Source organism: Lytechinus pictus, chromosome 2 (assembly GCF_037042905.1).
Source record: "Lytechinus pictus isolate F3 Inbred chromosome 2, Lp3.0, whole genome shotgun sequence".
NCBI classification, from domain to species: Eukaryota; Metazoa; Echinodermata; class Echinoidea; order Temnopleuroida; family Toxopneustidae; genus Lytechinus; species Lytechinus pictus.
This window is the reverse complement of record NC_087246.1, coordinates 35,288,168-35,310,919: the sequence shown is the minus strand read 5'-3', so window position 1 is coordinate 35,310,919 and position 22,752 is coordinate 35,288,168.

Genomic DNA, 22,752 nt, shown 5'->3' with positions numbered 1-22,752 from the left:
AAAATTACAGTGCGTATAATCAAAAACGGGACAAATTTGAAAAGTCTATAAAATTTTTGTTTCAAATTATGATCTCTATATTTTGGTGTCAATAGGTGCTCTGTAGTCTTATCCTTCAAATGCCATTAAAATAATTTAGTTTCGTTCATGCTTGAGCGAACGCGGAATGTTTTTGTCTGGGTTTAAAAAGGAGGCAAAATTGGCATAAATCTTACAACTACAACTACAAATCAAAAAACTCCTGACTTCAACGAAAAGTCATCCCGATGTTGAAGCTGCCTCGAGCAATGATGGTAGAATAATCGCTCTACTGAAAGGAAGTGAACATAGGAAAAAGGTCATAAGAAATGAAGATGATCTGAGAAAACCGTGAGAACAATAATGGAAAGTGTAAGCATAACAAACTACTAAACCTCCTGGAAGGAACTTTCTCTTTACTTATAAAGTCAAAGTGAACTTTTACCATTTTCATTTTGTATAACATTTTGTGATATATATTCCTCATTTGGAATTAATTGATTTAAACTGTTATCATTATTGTTATTTGTATGTAACCTTTTCATTATTTGTAATTGATTGATTGAACATTTTATTTTTGTTATTTATGCTGTTTAATCATATTTTTTTATTGTATTGTTTTATATGTCAAACTTCTCAAAGTTTAAATTTCTGTGATTTTATTGTGATGAAAGGACTTATGAACCAACTTTCATCATCTCTTTTTTATTACACATACACGAGTTGTTACAATATTACATTATGCAAAGCTGCAATCCTCTTCCTTATATATTTCTTAAGTATTGTATTCAGAGTCTATGATAACATCAAAGTAAACACACTTTTGTATATATGAGTAATCCTCTTGTTGATCTTGATCCAGAACTTAATGTAAACTGTTTATCAAATGCATATACTTCTAGTTATTATACACCGTCAGAGTTAAATGTACATTTTCAATATAATAATGATTTCAGTCTGATACATTTCAATGCGCGTAGTCTTCAAAAAAACTTTGATAGCATTTCAGATTTCTTGTCTACCCTAGAAAATAGGTTTTCGATAATAGCTATATCAGAAACATGGATATCCGGCACACCTTTAATTCCATTTCACTTAGATGGTTATGATTTTGTTAACTTTGATAGAGTAACAGGCAGAGGTGGTGGCGTTTGTTTTTTCATTAAAACTGATATAAATTTTTCTGTAAGAAATGATATTTTTCTGTCTGCAGATACAGAAACATGTGAATACTTATTTATTGATTTATTTAGACATGAAAAGGATAATTTGACAATAGGTGTTTTTTATAGAAAGCCAAGTACTGATGTCACATCATTCATTGATTTTTACTCTCAAACTCTTAGCATACTTTGATTGGTTTGATTGGTGGGGATTTTTTATCTGATTGCTAAGAAAGCATGAATGCTTGTAAGCAAGCAACCAGAGGACCGACGGCTTAAGGTCCTCTCCGAAGGACCTGGTAATGAGGATTAATGCCTTACCAAAGGGCACTAGCGCACCAAGTGTGAATCGAACCCGGGTCACCAGAATACGAATCCCCCGCTCTACCGACTGAGCTATCGCGCCTCCTCACTTGGTAATGATAAGAGAGAGATTATTATGACAGGGGATTTTAATATTGATATGATGAAAGAAAAAGAAGATAACACAAATTCATTTTAAATACAAATTCTTCTTTTGGTCTACATCCTGTCATTAATCAACCCACCCGTATCACTTTAAATACAGCATCTCTTATTGATAATATTTTCTTAAATGCCTTTGCAATAAATGTGGAAAGTGGTATTTTTTCTGTTGATATAACTGATCATTTACCTGTATTTCTTATATTAAATAAAACTGACTTGCTATCAAAGAATCAGCACAGGACTAATAACACATATAGACGTAAAATTACTGATGCTGGTGTGAAAAATTTACAAAAATAACTTTATAATACTGATTGGTCATCATTGTATTCTTGCAATGAAGTAAATAGTGCATATGATATATTTTTAAATAAGTTTAACAATTTGTATGATAGGAATTTGCCTTTGATTTTGCAAAAAAAGAAGAAAACTTTTATACGTAAGCCATGGATTACTCCTGAATTATTTAGACACATCAGAAAGAAAAATACATTATATAAAAAATTCCTTAACAATCGATCAACTTCTAGTGAAACAAAGTATAAAAAGCATAGAAATATAATTAATAATTCATTACGTCATGCTAAAAAGAAGTATTTCTGTGAAAAAATATCAACAAATGAAAATGATATCAAGGGTACCTGGTCTATCATAAATAAACTTCTCTGTAAGCGCAAACATAGTCTACCACAATATATTATATGTAATGATAAAAAAATTGATGACCCACAGTATATTGCAAATGAATTTAATTGTTACTTTGAAAATTGCTGTACCAATATTTTAAGATCATCTGAGAATACTGCTGTAACTGATGACTACACTGTATATCTAAGTAACTCATTCAATAACTCACTGTTTTTAAAACCCATTACTGAATCAGAGATTATAGAAATCACCAAATCACTCAAAAAAGGCAACTCTTGTGGATTTGATGGCATTAATATTAATGTTGTAAAGAAAGTCATATATTCTATTGTAAAACCTTTGTATCACATATTCAACCTGTCTATATCATCAGGTAATGTTCCAGACAAATTGAAGATTGCTAAAATTGTACCAGTTTATAAAAAAGAAGATCCACATATTTGCAAAAACTACAGACCTATTTCAATATTACCATGCTTCTCAAAAATATTAGAAAAATGTATATATAATCGTTTGTACTCATTCCTAATACTTAATAATATACTAACTGATAGCCAATATGGATTTAGAAGTAATCATTCCACATGTCATGCTATAATAGATCTTCAGGATAAAGTGGTATTGGCATTGAACATTAATAAGTTTGGGGTAGGAATATTCATTGACCTTTCCAAGGCATTTGATATAGTAAATCACAATATTTTGTTAACCAAATTACAATATTATGGTGTACGTGGGCTTCCATTTTTCTGGTTTAAAAATTATTTACATAATCGTTATCAATTTACACACTTTAACAATAAATCATCTACTTATAGCTTACTTAAACATGGAGTTCCCCAAGGTTCGATATTAGGTCCCTTGCTCTTTCTCATTTACGCAAACGATATTGTAATGTCATCTAGTAAATTTGATTTCATAATGTATGCAGACGATACTACACTTTTTTATACTCAACCAGACTTTAAATATATAAATGAAAAGATTAATTCTGAATTACTACATGTATCCCGATGGTTTAAAGCCAACAAACTGGTGGTAAACATTGATAAATCCTCGTTTATATACTTTCATAACAAATTATCTAATGCTAGCAATATATATAATGATCTTACTCTAAGTATTGATTCAACCCAATTATCTAAGTCTAAAGTTGTTTGTTTTTTAGGGGTTCATGTTGATGAAAATTTGAATTGGGATTCACATATAAACTATTTAACTACTAAAGTATCGAAATGTACTGGAATTATGTATAAATTAAGAAGTTTTCTTCCTAAACCTACATTACTCTCTATTTACAATTCGTTAATATTATCACACATTCTTTATTGTATTGCTGTTTGGGGTAATTGCAGTAAATCCAAATTAGATAAACTATTTAAATTACAAAAGAGAGCAGTTCGTATATGCACCAACAGTCATTACCTTTCACCCTCAACTCCTTTATTCCGTAAACTTAATACTTTGAATATTGTCCATCTTTATCAATATCAAGTTGCAATATTGGGGTTTTTCTACTTTAAAAAACTATTACCAAATAAGATCAGTAAAATGTTTTGTATCAATAATGTTGTACATTGTCACACTACACGTATAAGTAATTTGTTTCATTTATGGAAAGTAGGAAAGTCCTATATACAAAAAGCTATACGTTTCAGCTTCCCAACAATCTGGAATTCTATTCCGAAATTTGTTCGCACATGCGAGTCTCTTTCCCTTTTTAAAAGAAAATTAAAACAATACTTTTATTCAAAATATTCATAATTTTTGCAGCTATGTTACAATATTATAGACAATTTGTCATATTTTTTGTTTTGCTTATCTTATACCGTATGTCCGTTTTATTAATCCATTTACTTTTGTAACCTAAGTTCTCATATATGCTTTGATTATTGTATATACCAAGTAGCCTCCAAATTAGCATTCATTATTTTTAGGAGACTTTAACTCACAAGGCCACTATTGGCTTTATTTTAAGTCCTCCTTTTCGTTTCTCATATTATTACTGTACACATGCCTAATTATACACGAATATCATTGTATTTATTTTAAGTAGTTTTTTTGCATGTTTACATTTTTGAAATACTGATGTATATATTCGAAGTGTATTTTTTATGTATATATATCTGTACTCATTGCCTTTTTTAGAAATGAATAAATGAACTGGACTGAACTGAACCGAAAAATGATAAATATGAAGGTCGGACTTATTAACAGACTTCCTCTTAACCTTTTCATTATCTTTGCCACAATTTTCGAATTATGCGGTCAAAATTCATTTCCAAATCTACTTATTTGCTTGAATAGTTATGTTGTTCCTTTTTAATATGTTCTCTTTTAGCTTTGAATATTCCTTCTTTAGGCAAGAACAATTTTTATAAACCGAAGTATGGGAGAGCGTTTTTTTTTTCGAATCCTTTCATTGTGTGCTACAAATGTTATGGTGCCTTTGAACAGTGGCCTAGTGATGGGTGGGGGCTCTATAATAAAAATCATGACCAAGAAAACAAAAGTGGAAAGGAAAATATCAGAAAAAACATAGAAAGTGAAATACGATATCATTTTCTGAATATTATGTCAAAATCACAAAATTTTATATTTTAATAAAAAAGTGGAAATTTTGGCTTGCTCACTTCACAAATTGTTAATACATTTTACCCGATCTGCCATATCTTGCTCCTTTAAAATTGACTCAATACACCATTGCCATTGAAAGAGGTGAATCCTTTACTGTTTGTCCTGTCAAGCACATAATTAAACTTGGTGAAAGATTCAATAACCCCTTGAAAATAGGATTCATGTCTTTTATAGGTATCATAACATATTTTTTTTCACATAATAAAAGGATTTGAATAATTAAGAATTCTCCCAATTAATAATGCAAATCTTCTTACTTGGGTTGATAAAGTCTTCTTTTCTTACTTATGAAGGAAAATTCACAGGTAAAAGAAGTTTAAATGAAAAACAAAATAATTCATGTAAATAAATAAATTTGTAAATGAAATTTGACAGCATACAGTGCCGGCCGCGGGAAACGTCACAGTGCCCCCTAGGGCGAACGCGGTAGCCCGTAGCGGACATTTGAGGGGAGCGGACGAGGGGAGACGCCCGCGTCCGCTCCCCTAGGACATGAGTGCCCTAGGGGAGCGCCCGAGGATAGTGCCCGCGTCTATCCTAGGGTGTTTCCCTAGGATGTTCGGCCGTGCATTCTTGGTCGAAAGAGGAGGTCTGATTTGACACATTCGTTCAAGACTGCATGTGATTTTTATCTCATATCAAGCACAAGTTTTCGATAATTTATCGTGGATAAAATCTGTTTTGAAAATTACAAAGTTTTGGGTTGATAACTGGGATTTTAGGCTTTTCACCGAATTACTTTGTGTTCGATTACACACTGGCATCAGCGTAAAGGGTCCTTTTCTATACATGTATATGAATATTCTCCCGTGGTGTCCGTTATTTCATTCACTGACATGGTTAGTCGTGATCGTAAATGAGTTTCTGACGAAGGAGCAGGTATTTGTCGATGTTGACCCTACATTCCAGAGGTCGTCCTAGAACTATTTACTCTATTCTTTCCCTACATGGTCATCCTTTTTTATATACCCTGACATGCCTTTCAGGCGCGGATCTACGAGATGCAGATAAAAGGGAGAAGAAGAAAGCAAAAATGAAAGAAAAGGCGAAAATGAAGGGATGGATTGAGGACGAGAAGGAAAGAGATAAGAGAAATAGAAAAAGTGAGAGAAGGGGAAAGGGGAGAAAGAGAAAATAGAGCGGGGGGGAGGAGAAAGAGGGAGAGGGGGTAAAGAAAAGAAATAAGGAAAAGGTGAAATGGAGAAGAAAACAGAGGGGATAAAAAAGGGAAGGTGAGGCAGAAAGAAAAGAAGGAAAAGGAGAAAAGGAAAATAGATTGAAAATCGAAGGGGAGAAGAAGAGACAAAGGAAGAAAAGGAAGGACAGAATGAGAAAGAGAGAATGATAAGGAGGGGGAAATTAAATAAAATGAAGAAGAGGAGACATAATAAAATGGAGTAAAAAAGCGAAAAAGGGAAGAGAAGGAAGGGCGCATGAAAAGGTAAGAAGTACAGGGGACAATAGAAGTGAGACTTAAGAAAAAGTAGAGGAAAAGAGAGAAAGTGGGAAGAAAAATTTGGGAATTTGTCCAGATTTTCATGTCAGAAAATACGTTAGTAACTCGCATCTGCCCATTTTTACGCTGATGACAAGTATTGAACATTCTTGCGCTCAATCTTGTAATTATTTTCTCTCACCATGCTCACAATTTCCTGCTCTCGTTGCATCAATTAAAAACTAATCTCGAATTAACATCCGCTCATTCAAGAAAGAAGAAAGAAAAATGAAAAAGGCAAATAGGACGGGATGGAGGGAAAATGAGAAGGAAATAGAAAAAGTGAGAGAAGCAGAAGGGAGCGAAAAAACGAAGGGGAAAGGGGAGAAAGAGAAAATATAGGGGGCTTATTTTTTCATGGTAATATGGATACCATATAGTTCTGCAGTACTTAGTTATGAAACTTGTTTTACTCAGTAATGCTCACGCGTGATGATGAAAAGGATTTTCGACTATATAAAGGTGAACCGGGACGGGGCTTTCATTCTTTAACTTGGCTTGACTGACTCCTTTGATCCCCCAAAAGAATTGTTAGGTTTGATAGTTAGCGTTTGCGTGAGCACCCACCAAAACTCTTTACAAAAGAAAAGAATGGTTTGTATAGCTGCTCCATTCTTGCTTTGTCGGCAAGTGATAATTAACTCGTTAAGTACCCATTCCACACACTACGTCATAGTAGCTTTCGAAAACATACTTTTACTAGGGTATGTGTTTAAACATTGAAGCTAAATGCGCTAGAAATTTTTTAAATAGTTACATTATGTAAATAGCTTTTGTTGCTTTGCTCTGAAGCGCATTGAGCATTCAATCAAGATGGAAAGTGCGCTTTACAAATGCCATGTATTATTATTTTTAGCTGCCATATAACACTGAATTCTGTATTATACCAAGTTGTGACTTGGTTTTATCATTTCCAATTCATATAACAAAGTATATTTCTTCCTTCTTCTCATTTATTATTTCCACCACTTTCATCTCTTCCCAATTCGAATATATACCAATGTAACTTAAAAACCGCAATAGAGTGCAGGTAATGTAATCAGATGTTTTAGCAAAAAGATAAATCTGTTTCATCTGTTACATTTAGGTAAATTTATACTTTTATAGGGTGAGGGTTTTAGAGACCCGATTTGAACCGAAATGAAAAGAACATCCTCATTTATTGTTGTTAACGCATCAACAAATTAATCCCCCCCCCCCGTTTCTATGAACATCCTGTCATAAATTGGGAAGCGGATGTGATCAAAGGAGATCAAAGGTGTGGGCGGGGAGCAAGACTCTACCAGACTGTTGACAATAACAAAAGAACCAAATAACAAATCGATGAGCACAACCAGTTTTGCTGGCGTTCGCTTTTTGCACGTCTACTTTGTATGATCTTAGTCATACTAGTATTCGTTTTCACGTACCTTTCATTCCCTTTATCAACGAATTGACGATCCCAATATTGACCGCACGTTTGTTTTAACATAATGAGAATTCGCAAATGCCCTTGATATTCATAATTCTGTTTTATTTTAAGTTTGTCATTAATGTTTGTTAAATTCACTCTGTTAATAACTTGTCAATTTCGATTTACAAAAAAAATCAAGTCTGCTTATTAATGTCTTTTGTCTATTTTAATTATTTTTTGTTGTTGATATGCCTTTCTTTCTTCTTTCCTGATTCCACCTTGTGCACCCCGTTAAAACTCAAGGAAGAATGTTTCAAATGTTTTCTAATTCTTACACTGTTCATAATAAGGAGATTGGATTAGGTGTAAAGTTCACGCTGAAGGGAGAGGAATGGGTACGTATGGAGAGAAAAAAAAAACTTATCACAAAAGATAAAGAATTGATCTCCATGACATTGAATCACAATTGTGTCCTATTTTTTTAAACAAGTTTGTATGATACATGTATGCCTCCCACGTAAGGCGTAAGGAAAATAAGTTTACCTAATGCATCAAATTAGATTAATTGATTAGATTCATTGCGGTAAATGAAAAACAGTAAATTCGATGTTTCAGCAAGGGTGACCAGATTTCACAAAATTAAATACGGGACAATCGACAAAGCACTATGTACCATCGGATCGACCGAGACAGGCCAAAAAATCAACAAAAAGGCTACACAATGTTAGACTTGTTAACAAAATATATTAAGAAAGGGGAAGGGAGGGTGATCGGAAGAAACAAAAGAGAAAAAAATGAGGAAACAAGAAATGAATTGAGAGGAAAGAAAAAAATAAGGAAAAATTAAAAGGAAAAAAGTTTGAATAAAAGGATGAAAGAAAGAATTAAAAGACAGATAACAGTTTCCGTCATTACTTGAAATGAATAAAGAAAGAAAGAATTAAAATAAAGGAACGGAAGATGAATAAATGTGTGAAAGAAAAAAACATAAGGAGAGAAAAGAGAAAAGTAAGAAAAATGGAGGAAAAGAGAAAGAAAGAAAGAAAGAAAGAAAGAAAAATAATTTCTTCATTATTTGAAAGAAACAAAGACAGAAGAAAACATGAAGAAAGGAAGAAAGGAAAGAGGGAATAAGGGAAAATAATTAAAAGGGAAAACAGAAATGAAAAAATGAAAGAAAAGGAAACAAATAACATCTAAAAAAAAAATCTAGAATAGATTCTGATCACGCTAGTTTAAAAATATAATGGTCTATCACAACATAACCAAAGTACATGCACATGTAAACATAATGCAATGTACGTACCCTAGGGTACCCGAGGATAAGTGCGGGCACGGCCAATATTATATAGCACGCAGGAAACTGCGGGCGCGGCTAAACACCCTCGGGGGCTCCCCTTGAATACCCTCGGTTAGACGCAAAAGCCCCCTAGGGTGTTTGCGTGCTCGGGCGTGACGTTTCCTGCGGCCGGCACTGTATTTCGAAAATTATGGCAAAGATAATAAAAAAATTAAGAGGAAGTCTGCTGATTAGCCAAAAGTCTAATCATCAAATTTCTAATTTCTGCCATTTGGGCGCAAGCCTCTTTTTTGATCCCCCAACAAAAACGTCCCGTGCTCGCTCAAGCATGAACAAAATTTATTTTTTTAAATGGCATTTCAAAGATAAGATCTCAGACCATCAATTAACGTCAAAATGTAGATAAAATAATTTGAAACAATTTTTTATAGACTTTTAAAAACTGTCCCGTTTTTTGATACGCACTGTATTCCCGCATACACCGTTTGTTGATGCTATTATTATTGTTTTTTTTTCTCATTTCACCACCGCATAGGATTGTTGTGGAGCAGACTCTCGGCTGCATCCCAAAACAATAAACCTAATTTTGAATCATTTAAACAATCGTTCATATGCCGATATGAACATCTGGAACACACTTCCCAATAATATGCAAAATTCTGATTCCGTATAAAGCTTCATATCGAATTACAAAAATAATCTTATTTTAGATATCGTTCCTAGCCCTATTCTTCTATCTAAGTGCTTATGCAACCTCCCCCCTCATAAAGAAATTTACCATAACTCCTCTATCATTGACTTATGTAATTGAATATTTTGCTGACATAAACATTTAGATGGATATACTTGCTTTTTATCGTGTTAACATATATATTCCTTTTTTATTGATTGTAGTTATGATTGTTTCATTGCTTCTATATTTTCAATTTTATTTACGCTTCACTATTTATCCACGATAAGATACTGTTTTGATCTACACTTATGCTACTATGTATATCTTTTTTTACAAGAAATTTTTATATGTACATTATACAGGACCAAGATGAAAAACAGCGTCCTGATCTTGTTATCCTGTCTAAATTTATTTGAATGAAATAAATAAATATTCATTGTTCATATGTGAAAATAGTTTGCAGGTGTGCATCATAGATTTTGAGTGATTTTCTTTCTTTTATGCTACGTTTATATTCTAAATATTAGTTGGGTGGAATCCCTGGATGACATAGGACCGACCTAATTAGAAGCGTGCGAGTGCCACTTTCACACACTCTTTGATAAGGTCGTAGGACGTAGAAGTCATCGAGCTTCGCGTTTTTGTATTGTTTCATATGAAATATCGATTACATGTTTTTCCATCTTTCTTGCAATATAGAAACGTTAATTTGATTCCTCACCGAATACAGAAACTACTAATTTGTGACTTAGCGAAGAGATTCTTTATCATCATGTTCATTAAAATGGAAATACATGCATATATTTGTAAATGCTTTGTTTTGATTATTATCATTGCTGGAACGATATAGGAATTTTTTCGTAAATGTTATAACTAACGTTTTATGTATTTCCTTTTCCTAACCCTATTTCCTTGCCGAAACGTGCGATTAGATTTGCAGATTGTATAAAATTATCCGTAACAAAAATGATTGAATACTCACATTTTGTATTGTCTTCTACTTTTTATGTCAAAATTGATTGGATGATATTAAAAAAAATTAGATATTCAGATTCTGTTGATTTTTCTCATTTTTTCTATAATAATATAATAAAACGCGTTCTTCACTGAGTGTAAGTATATATTGCAGTGACTTCCCAGTGAATTATTTGAAGTCAAAATATTTCAGTCAAAGCATATATGAGTATTGAGTCAGGGGGTATCGCAAGAGGGGAACGGTGTGTGGTTAACAACGGCCCACTCCTTCTATTTATTATTATTTGGGGGAATTTTATTCGTTGGTGATTTGTAAAATGACATCGGCAAAAACAAAGTGCATAACAGAAAGAGGGAGAATGGTTGGGTACAAATGAGGATGGGTGAAGGTGTGTGGGTGTGTGTGTAATATATATATATAAATAGAGGGGGAGAGAAAAAGATAGCCGATTGACTGAGTGATCCTGCTAAGATAAAGATTGTCGTCAAGAAACCACTGATGACGGTTACACGGCGACAGCCAAACCTGTGGGCCAAATAATGACTGAATGAACCTGCAAGAAAATGAGTTAATGTTAAATTTGATTACAATCAAATCTGAAACGATACATTTGGAACACTCTGTCATGCTTGTAATAATTCACATAATGCATACCTTACTAAAAAAGGGCACCTTTTCTTTCGAAATGGGCAATGTCTTAAACATGTCCGTATGCAGAAATTCTTTACGCTGGGGAGGGGGGGGGGGCAGCAAGTGTAAACTTTTTTGGAAAAACTTGAAAGTGAGGGAGCGAAGCGACCGAGCTTATCATTTAGGCGATTATGCATTTTGTCAAGTGAAATTGATGGATTTTTTGCATAATTTTGGTGGATTTTGTGAAAATCTGCAGTAAAATGATTTGAGTTTTCTATTAAAAAAATTGGGTGGCATAAAACGGATCCTTCTCAGTTGAAAGGGACACAAGAAATGTTCATGAGGGGCACTTTTCTTGGGTAAAAAGGGGCACTGATACAAGACATGGCACTTACTAACACATAAAACGGGTCCTTCTCAGATGAAAAAGGCACTGAACACATCCGTGAGGGGCATTTTTTTTGGGGGGAATGGCACTTATATGAGAAAGGGCACTCTTGGTAACACCTGAAACGGGTCCTATTCAATGAAAGGGGCACAGTACACATTCGTGGGGGGGGGGGGCATTTTTCTTGCGTAAAAAAGGACACTTTATCAGTGCTTCAAAAAGTGGGGGCACTGAGCCCCCCCCCCCCCGGATCGCCACCCCTGTAAATAATCCTCCTCATGCCGGTTGTTGTTTGATGGAGGAGAAGATAATTTCAAAAAGCGAGGGATGAGTGCAGCCTGAGAATATCTAATTTCACTGCAAGCTCGTAACTCAACTATTGCTTACGAAATTTTAAACAATTATTTAACCGTTTTACTACAACTTGATTAAACGTTTAAACAATAGTTGTTAGAGCGACGGGCTTAAACAGCGTTGCTTAACATTTTAACAGCGTTTTTACATAAGAAGGTTAACTACAGGTGGTATATATCACATATAGATTAATATGCAATATCTAAAAAGCTGCGAGAGAGCAAAAAGAACTAAAAAAATCAGATGTTTAAAACAAAAATCTAATTTTCTGATAGATTTTGACATATATCTTGTTCATCATATTATATATCACCCTTTTTCCTTTCTTTTCTCCCTTTTCTTGGTATGAACCCCGAATGAACACTCTTAACAGGGGCCGCGGAACGGTTTTCAAAGTGGGGGGGGGGGGCTGACCATGCAAAAAATCACAATCCTATGGTAATTTTTACGTTTTTGTACACGATTTTGTAAAAAAAAAGTGGGGGGCTGAAAGCCCCCCTGTTGCACCCACAAATGTAATAACGCCCACAAATGTTAAACACTTTACCCACAAATGTAATAATTTCACCCACAAATGTAATAATGCACTTTATCCACAAATGTAATAATTTTTGATCGCCCACAAATGTAATAATGACTTTACCCACAAATGTAATAAATTTGAAGGGATTTTTGGCGAATCCGTTCTAAACTAAAATCCTATAGTAATACGTTCATATAGCACAAAAGTGCAAAGTCTTTTTTCCAGGCCCGGTTAATTCCAAAATTGTAATATAAGTCCAAAGTCTTTTTTCCAGACCCTGTTGTTTCAAAAATTATAATATAAGACCAAAGTCTTTTTTTCCAGACCCGGTTATTTAAAAAATTATAATATAAGTCCAAACTAAGATACGATAATGATATTCACGTGGAATAAAAATGAAAATCGAGTTTAGTCTTTTCTCCAGACCCAGTTAATTAAAACTGGTGGAATTGATGTCTTTGTTGTTGTTTTAACTTATACGGCGCAATTTGAGAATATATGCGCTAATAGTAAATTGAGAATCAAGCGTAGTCTTTTCTCCAGACCCAGTTATTTAAAACTAAAAACTAAAACCCTATAGTAATGCATTCATATAGCACAAAAGTGCAAAGTCTTTTTTCCAGACCCGGTTAATTCAAATATTATAATATAAGTCCAAAGTCTGTTTTCCAGACCCGGTAGTTTCAAAAATCATAATATAAGCCTAAAGACTTTTTTCCAGACCCGGTTATTTCAAAAATTATAATATAATTAAAAGAGCTTTTTCAAGACCCGGTTATTTCAAAAATTATAATATAAGTCCAAACTAAGATACGATAATGATATTCCAGTGGAATAAAAATGAAAATCGAGCTTAGTCTTTTTACTAGACCGAGTTAATTAAAACTGGTGGAATTGATGTCTTTGTTGTTGTTTTAACTTATTGAGAATATATGCTTTAAGAGTAAATTGAGAATCAAGCGTAGTCTTTTCTCCAGACCCAGTTATTTAAAACTAAAAACTAAAACCCTATAGTAATGCATTCATATAGCACAAAAGTGCAGTCTTTTTTCCAGACCCGGTTAATTCAAATAGTATAATATAAGTCCAAAGTCTTTTTTCCAGACCCGGTTGTTTAAAAAATCATAATATAAGCCTAAAGACATTTTTCCAGACCCTGGTTATTTCAAAAATTACAATATAATTAAAAAAGCTTTTTTGAAGACCCGGTTATTTAGTCCAAAATAAAATACCATAATGATGTTCCAGTGGAATAAAATTGAAAATCGAGCTTAGTCTTTTCTCCAAACCCTGTTATTCCAAAATTATAAATAACAACACAACAACAAAAACAGTATAAAGACCCCATTAGCGTAGTCTTTCAGCCAGACCCAGTTATTTAAAACTAAAAACTAAAACCCTATAGTAATGCATTCATATAGCACAAAAGTGCAAAGTCTTTTTTCCAGACCCGGTTAATTCAAATATTATAATATAAGTCCAAAGTCTGTTTTCCAGACCCGGTAGTTTCAAAAATCATAATATAAGCCTAAAGACTTTTTTCCAGACCCGGTTATTTCAAAAATTATAATATAATTAAAAGAGCTTTTTTCAAGACCCGGTTATTTCAAAAATTATAATATAAGTCCAAACTAAGATACGATAATGATATTCCAGTGGAATAAAAATGAAAATTGAGCTTAGTCTTTTTACTAGACCGAGTTAATTAAAACTGGTGGAATTGATGTCTTTGTTGTTGTTTTAACTTATTGAGAATATATGCTTTAAGAGTAAATTGAGAATCAAGCGTAGTCTTTTCTCCAGACCCAGTTATTTAAAACTAAAAACTAAAACCCTATAGTAATGCATTCATATAGCACAAAAGTGCAGTCTTTTTTCCAGACCCGGTTAATTCAAATAGTATAATATAAGTCCAAAGTCTTTTTTCCAGACCCGGTTGTTTAAAAAATCATAATATAAGCCTAAAGACATTTTTCCAGACCCTGGTTATTTCAAAAATTACAATATAATTAAAAAAGCTTTTTTGAAGACCCGGTTATTTAGTCCAAAATAAAATACCATAATGATGTTCCAGTGGAATAAAATTGAAAATCGAGCTTAGTCTTTTCTCCAAACCCTGTTATTCCAAAATTATAAATAACAACACAACAACAAAAACAGTATAAAGACCCCATTAGCGTAGTCTTTCAGCCAGACCCAGTTATTTAAAACTAAAAACTAAAACCCTATAGTAATGCATTCATATAGCACAAAAGTGCAAAGTCTTTTTTCCAGACCCGGTTAATTCAAATATTATAATATAAGTCCAAAGTCTGTTTTCCAGACCCGGTAGTTTCAAAAATCATAATATAAGCCTAAAGACTTTTTTCCAGACCCGGTTATTTCAAAAATTATAATATAATTAAAAGAGCTTTTTTCAAGACCCGGTTATTTCAAAAATTATAATATAAGTCCAAACTAAGATACGATAATGATATTCCAGTGGAATAAAAATGAAAATTGAGCTTAGTCTTTTTACTAGACCGAGTTAATTAAAACTGGTGGAATTGATGTCTTTGTTGTTGTTTTAACTTATTGAGAATATATGCTTTAAGAGTAAATTGAGAATCAAGCGTAGTCTTTTCTCCAGACCCAGTTATTTAAAACTAAAAACTAAAACCCTATAGTAATGCATTCATATAGCACAAAAGTGCAGTCTTTTTTCCAGACCCGGTTAATTCAAATAGTATAATATAAGTCCAAAGTCTTTTTTTCCAGACCCGGTTGTTTAAAAAATCATAATATAAGCCTAAAGACATTTTTCCAGACCCTGGTTATTTCAAAAATTACAATATAATTAAAAAAGCTTTTTTGAAGACCCGGTTATTTAGTCCAAAATAAAATACCATAATGATGTTCCAGTGGAATAAAATTGAAAATCGAGCTTAGTCTTTTCTCCAAACCCTGTTATTCCAAAATTATAAATAACAACACAACAACAAAAACAGTATAAAGACCCCATTAGCGTAGTCTTTCAGCCAGACCCAGTTATTTTTTTTTCAAAATAACGCTAATAATATTAATTTAAAAAACTCCAAATCTAAGACCAAACAATTCTTCAACCTAAGAACCTGTTTTAAAAAGAGGTTTCGAGCGTTGTCTTTATTCCAGAACTAATCATTAAAAAAATTACGTAAAAAAATCTTCTAACGTAAGGCCCTATCATATTCTTATTCTTGTGAAATAACACAAGTTTTAAAACGTACTCTTTCCTCCAGACCCGGTTATTTCAAAAATGAAATAAAAAAACTTCAAAGCTAAGACCAAACTTCAAAAGTTACACCCAGTAATAAAATATGTCTTTACCCCACACCCAGTTTTTTTATTTTTATATAATACTAAGACCCCTACAAAACATTGTAATAATGCATGGGTAAAGCAAACATCCTTTCTCCAGACTTGGTTATTATTTGAAAAAATAAAATAGTTTTTACAAATATTCTAAAACGAATACCCAATAATCTAATAACTGTGGAAAAACATGAAGATCGATTGTAGACTTTCCTCCAGACACAGTTATTTCAAGATTAAAAAAGCAATAAAACCCAACCCCCAACAACGAATCTAAGAACCAACAATCCTCCAAATTAAGACCATGTGGAAAGGCACATGTTTAGAGCCTTGTCTTCATTCCAGAACCAGTAATTTATAAAATAATTTAAACAATCTTAAAAACATAATATTTGTCATATCCTTATTCTTGTGGAACAACACGAGTATTATGCTTAGTCTTTCATCTAGACCCGGTTATTTAAACGATAAACAAATATTGAAAAAAAAATCAAAGCTAAGACCAATCTTCAAAATTAAACCCAGTTAAAATGCTTGGGTTTAGAGTGTTGTCTTTACCCCACACCCAGTTCTCTTAAAAATACAAATTAAGCGAAACATTAATCTTAAAACTTAGACCCCAGCATCTTCCAAACTATAAAAACCCTGTGATAACGCATACCACAAAAAAGACATAATCATAGGCGTAAATATTCATATCTGAATGATACGCGCCTCAAAACCCAAGATAACAACAACAACAACAACCACAACGTTATTCTACATCAATGATATTGTGGGGTCTTTGTTAATATTGTTTATTTGTTTTTATTGTTTCTTAGACTACACCATATTTCCATGCTTTTCAATGTTGATAATATTGCAGGGTCTTTGTTTTGCTGTTGTGTTTTTAATGATGTTTATAACTGGGTCTGGAGGAAAGACTACGCTATATTTCCATGTTATTCAACATAAATAGGATCGTAGGCCTAATTTTTTTTAAAATTATTATTAATCTATTATTATTATTCATCATTTGTTATTTGAAAGATATGGGTCTGGATGAAAGACTACGCTATATTTCCATGTTATTAAAAATTCATAAGGTATTGGGGGTCTTTGTTACTTGCTGACTCTTTAAAAAAGATTTGTAATTTTGAAATAAGTGGGTCTGGAGGGAACACTACGCTATATTTCCATGTTATTCAACATCAATAAAATTGTGGGGCCTTTGTTTTATTATTATTATATATCTTTTTATGATTTGTTATTTTAGAATAACTGGGTCTTGAAGAAAGACTAGGTTATATTTTAAAGTTATTCAACATCAATGAGATTGTGGGGTCTTTGTTAATATTGTTCTATGATTGGCTATTTTGAAATAACCGGGGTTAGAACAAAGACTACATCATATTTCGATGCTATTCAATGTTGAAAAGATTGCGGGGTCTGTTTTCGGTTGTTGTTGTTTTGTTTTTGAATGATTATTTTATAACTGGGTCTGGAGGAAAGACTATGCTATATTTACATTTTGTTCAACATTAACAAGATCGTGGGGTCTTTTGTTTAATAATTATTATTTATCATTTTTTATTTGCTATCTGAAATATTTGGGTCTGGAGGAAAGACTACGCTAAACTTCTATGTTATTCAACATTAAGAAGAATTAATTTTGGGAACTTTATTTGGAAGATTGTTTAAATGTTTTATATAACCAGGTCTGGGGAAAAAGACTGACTTTGCTATATATGAACGCATTACTATAGGGTTTCAGTTTAAAACAGATTCGCCAAAAATCCCTTCAAATTTATAACATTTGTGGGTAAAGTCATTATTACATTTGTGGGCGATCAAAAATTATTACATTTGTGGGTAGAGTGCATGATTCCATTTGTTTTTAGTTTTAAGTAACCGGGTCTGGAGAAAAGACTACGCTTGATTCTCAATTTACTCTTAGCGCAAATATTCACAATACGCGCCGTAGAAGTTAAAACAACAACAAAGACATTTATTCCACCAGTTTTAATTAACTGGGTCTGGAGAAAAGACTAAGCTCGATTCTTACTTTTATTCCACTGGAATATCATTATCGAATCTTTGTTTGGACTTATATTATAATTTTTAAAACAACCGGGTCTTGAAAAAAGACTTTGGACTTATATTATGATTTTTTAAACAACCGGGTCTGGAAAAAAGACTTTGGACTTATATTATAATTTTTGAATTAACCGGGTCTGGAAAAAAGACTTTGCACTTTTGTGCTATATGAACGCATTACTATAGGGATTTAGTTTCTAGCTACCGGGTCTGGAGGAAAGACTATGCTTGATTCTCAATATACTCTTAGCGCATATGTTTACAATACGCGCCGTATAAGTTAAAATAACAACAAAGACATTTATTCTACCAGTTTTAATTAACTGGGTCTGGAGGAAAGACTAAGCTCGATTCTCATTTTTATTCCACTGGAATATCATTATCGTATCTTAGTTTGGACTTATATTATAATTTTTTTAATAACCGGGTCTGGTAAAAAGACTTTGGACTTATATTATAATTCTTGAAACAACCGGGTCTGGAAAAAAGACTTTGGACTTTTATTATAATTTTTTAAACAACCGGGTCTGGAAAAAGACTTTGGACTTATATCTGCCAACCTGTGCGCTTTGGAACACCAGTATAGAGCGCCCTACAAATGTTATTATTATTATATTATAATTTTGGAATTAACCGGGTCTGGAAAAAAGACTTTGCACTTTTGTGCTATATGAACGTATTACTATAGGATTTTAGTTTAGAACGGATTCGCCAAAAATCCCTTCAAATTTATTACATTTGTGGGTAAAGTAATTATTACATTTGTGGGCGATCAAAAATTATTACATTTGTGGGTTAAGTGCATTATTACATTTGTGGGTGAAATTATTACATTTGTGGGTAAAGTGTTATTACATTTGTGGGCGTTATTACATTTGTGGGTAAAGTGTTATTACATTTGTGGGCGTTATTACATTTGTGGGCGATTATTACATTTGTGGGTGTAACACCCCCCCCCCCCCCCCCCAGCTGCATGAGTATTCCATGTCCAGTTGAAAGGCCAGGGGCCCGTTGCAGAAAGAGTTGCGTTTAAACGCAAGCCAAAAAATCAATCGCAAGTCCAAAATGCGCGCTGTTGATTGGTTGAAAATCAAGTTGCGCCTAAATTTTTAGAGTTGCGATTGATTGCAACTCTTTCTGCAACGGGCCCCAGGTATGGAATGAGAACAGACAGTGATTCGACGAGTCCAAAGTGAAGACATTGAATTGCAAACTTGACTCACATTATAAAGTAACGCCATGTATATAGATCTGCAGAAGAGTCCATGGCTAACCGGTAAATTCAATGGTGACGATAAAAAGGTAATGATCATTGTTAGTGATCAGTAAAATTTTGAGAGAGACAAGTGTTAGCTTTATTGAAGAATAAGTCAGGTGCTTAACTATGTAAATAGTTTAAATTGAGTTAGAACGTGCATCTGATCACTAGTTGCATATCATGTGAATTAATCACAGCGGGGAACTTGCATTATAATATGCAGCATTCATATCGCGCTTAATACAAATGATTCTAAGCGCTCCATACTATTACCCCGGCTCTAGGTGCCATGAGCCTAATTACATCAGGAGAGCTAAAGATATTCGTTTGACCCAACCCATTCGAAATTTTTCAATTTGATATTGCTGATTGACAAAAATGTATGAATATGATTCAAAATCTAACACTGATTCTAGAAATGGTAACTACTGAACTTCCTTTGCCCAAATTGGGAAGATATATCAATGATTTGGCACTATTTTTTGACTGGCGGAAGAATTGGGGCTATTTTACTGTTTCAGTTGATGAATTTGATCCCATCATAGTTATCTTCATAAATGGCGATTTATTTTTAAAATGAGCTGGCTACGATACCCTTCTCTGGTCAGATATGGAATGTCAGATATATATCCTATCCAAAGGTAGTAAACATTCGACCCTCTAATTTCACATTTATTTTTTATGAATTTTTGTTAAGTGCCATTTTAACACACAACTCTATGGGGAATGTTTTACGCGCGTGAGACCTCTATAATGACATGTGGTCTCACGCGCGTAAAACATTCCCCATAGACTTGTGTGTTATTTTATTTTTTTTAATCTTTGAGTTTTAATTTTGAAGAAGAAAAAAAAAATCTTTACTGATCATAATCATAAGTGTACATTGCTGTTTTAAGGTCAAAAGAGGAAAGAACTTTGAAGTTTTGTCATGTAGGTTTACTCTGTTCACTGAGGACGTATATAGGACATGATTATTTGTAAAAGCAGTAACCATTCTACATAAGAAAAAGATAGCTTTAGTTAATTTGTTTTTGACAAATCAACTATGATTAATGTACAGTGTAACATGATCTGGATCTCAGACGATCATTTTTTTTATTCATCAATTCAGCGGTATTTTGATCAAGCCAAACAAATTGTATACCAGGTGTAAGAGTAGAAGTTTTATTTAAATGTACGAACACCATAACTACATTCGAATGCCTTATCACCTTCTTTCAGTTTTCTGGGAAGCATGCCCTGAATAATTTGAATTTGTGTCATTCCTTATTCTATTCTATATATGGGAGGCTTCCCAGCTTGTTTTATTCACGGGAGCTCACCCAACTCTTTTATGCTTATTTAGTACAAAAATTTTACGATGCAATTGACATCGTATATAATTGCCAATGTTTACCTGATGACTTTTCATGTGTTTGTGCTCCTTTTCTTCATAGGAATGTGTATACCGGTAACCAGTTTTTCTTTGTCCAATTATTATTCTCTCCAGGTCCTTGCCTCGCTGACACTCAGAGCACGCGGTCTCGTCGGTCTCTTCAGGAAGCGACTCTTTTGCAATTCGTGTTTTTCTCTTTCTATTCCCAGTGATTGAAAACTTCCCCTTTTCAGTGTTGAATGATGATGAGTTTTACAATTTGTTTAGGCCGAACAACGAAACCCAAAATACTAACAACAATTCTTCTTTTGAAAATCTCGTATCAATGGAAATGAATTTAGCTGCAGATTTAAATGAAAATAACGACTATAATTATCCAAGTTCGAATTACTTTACAATAAATCAATTTAATTCTCTTGATAAATCTACAAATACACTTTCAATAATGCACATGAATATAAGGAGCTTGAGCTCTAATTTCGACAATTTACGCCTTTTATCCGATTCATCTTCACAAACCAAAATGTCCATAATCGCGCTAACTGAGACATGGTTATCACAGGAATCTGATGGTTTATACTCACTTCCTGGTTACACATTTGTAGAAAACCATAGGGGTAATAGACGGGGAGGAGGGGTAGGTATCTATATCAATGAACAACTAGAATATTTTACTCACAATGATCTTAATTGTATGAATGAAATTGCTGAATCTCTTATCATTGAACTTCGGGTACCAAACTCTAAAAACATAATGATCGCAGTATTTTATAGACCTCCTAACTCCAACACAAATAATTTTTTTGAATACTTGCAAGACTTTCTACAAAATCCGGTTTTTTATAATAAAGATTGTTATGTGGTAGGTGACTTTAATATAGACATATCTAAATCTAATCACAATAGGTCACATGAATTTTTGGATATCATGCTTTCATCATCCTTTTTACCATTGATAACAAAACCCACTAGGGTTACTAACCAATCTGCAACCCTTATTGATAATATTTTTTGTAATGTTTCTCCTCTACCCGAGTCTGGAATAATTTTATCTGATATTTCTGACCATTTCCCGATATTTTCAAGAACTCCGTTTAGGTTAGCAAAAAAAGATACCCCGCAACATAAATTCCGACGACTAACACCAAATAATTTACAGAGCTTAAAAGATGGTCTTGAAGACACGGATTGGTCTGAGGCATTCAGTTCTCAAGATACAAATACAGCATATAATATATTTATGAAAATTTTTACTTCAAATTTAGATAGACATGTACCATTGGTCAGTAAATGTAATAATTATAAAAAGAGTCCAAGACTTCCTTGGATATCGAAATCAATATTACGATCAATAAATCGCAAAAATAACTTATACTATGCCGATAAAATTAATCGCTCAGAAAAGTCACATCGTAAATATACTACATATAAAAATACCCTCACTAAATTATTGCGGAGTGAAAAACGAGAATATTTCACAAATCAATTAATTCGTTTCAAACACGACATCAATAAAACATGGAAAACAATAAACACTGCCATAAATAAACAAAGCACAAAAGCACGCATAAAAACAATAAAGCACAATAATGTTGAAATTCATGATTCTTTTCGTATAGCTGATATATTTAATCAATACTTTACACAAATTGGAAAAAGTCTTGCAGACAATATACCATTAACACAAAAAAAATTTACAGATTTCATTCACCAACCAAACCCTAATTCTTTATTTTTAGTACCAGTACATAGAAATGAAATAATAGATATAGTGAACAACTTAAAAAACAAAAAAAGCTGTGGTCACGATGGTATTGACAATATTTTATTAAAGAATGTTATAGAATATATTGTTGATCCATTAGTATACATATTCAACCTTTCTTTAAGTAATGGCGTCGTGCCTGACAATATGAAAATATCAAAGATAATACCAGTGCACAAAAAAGGAGAAAAGATTAATGTATGTAACTATAGACCGATAGCTTTATTACCTACTTTGTCTAAAGTTATGGAAAGGGTGATCTACACAAGATTATTAAAT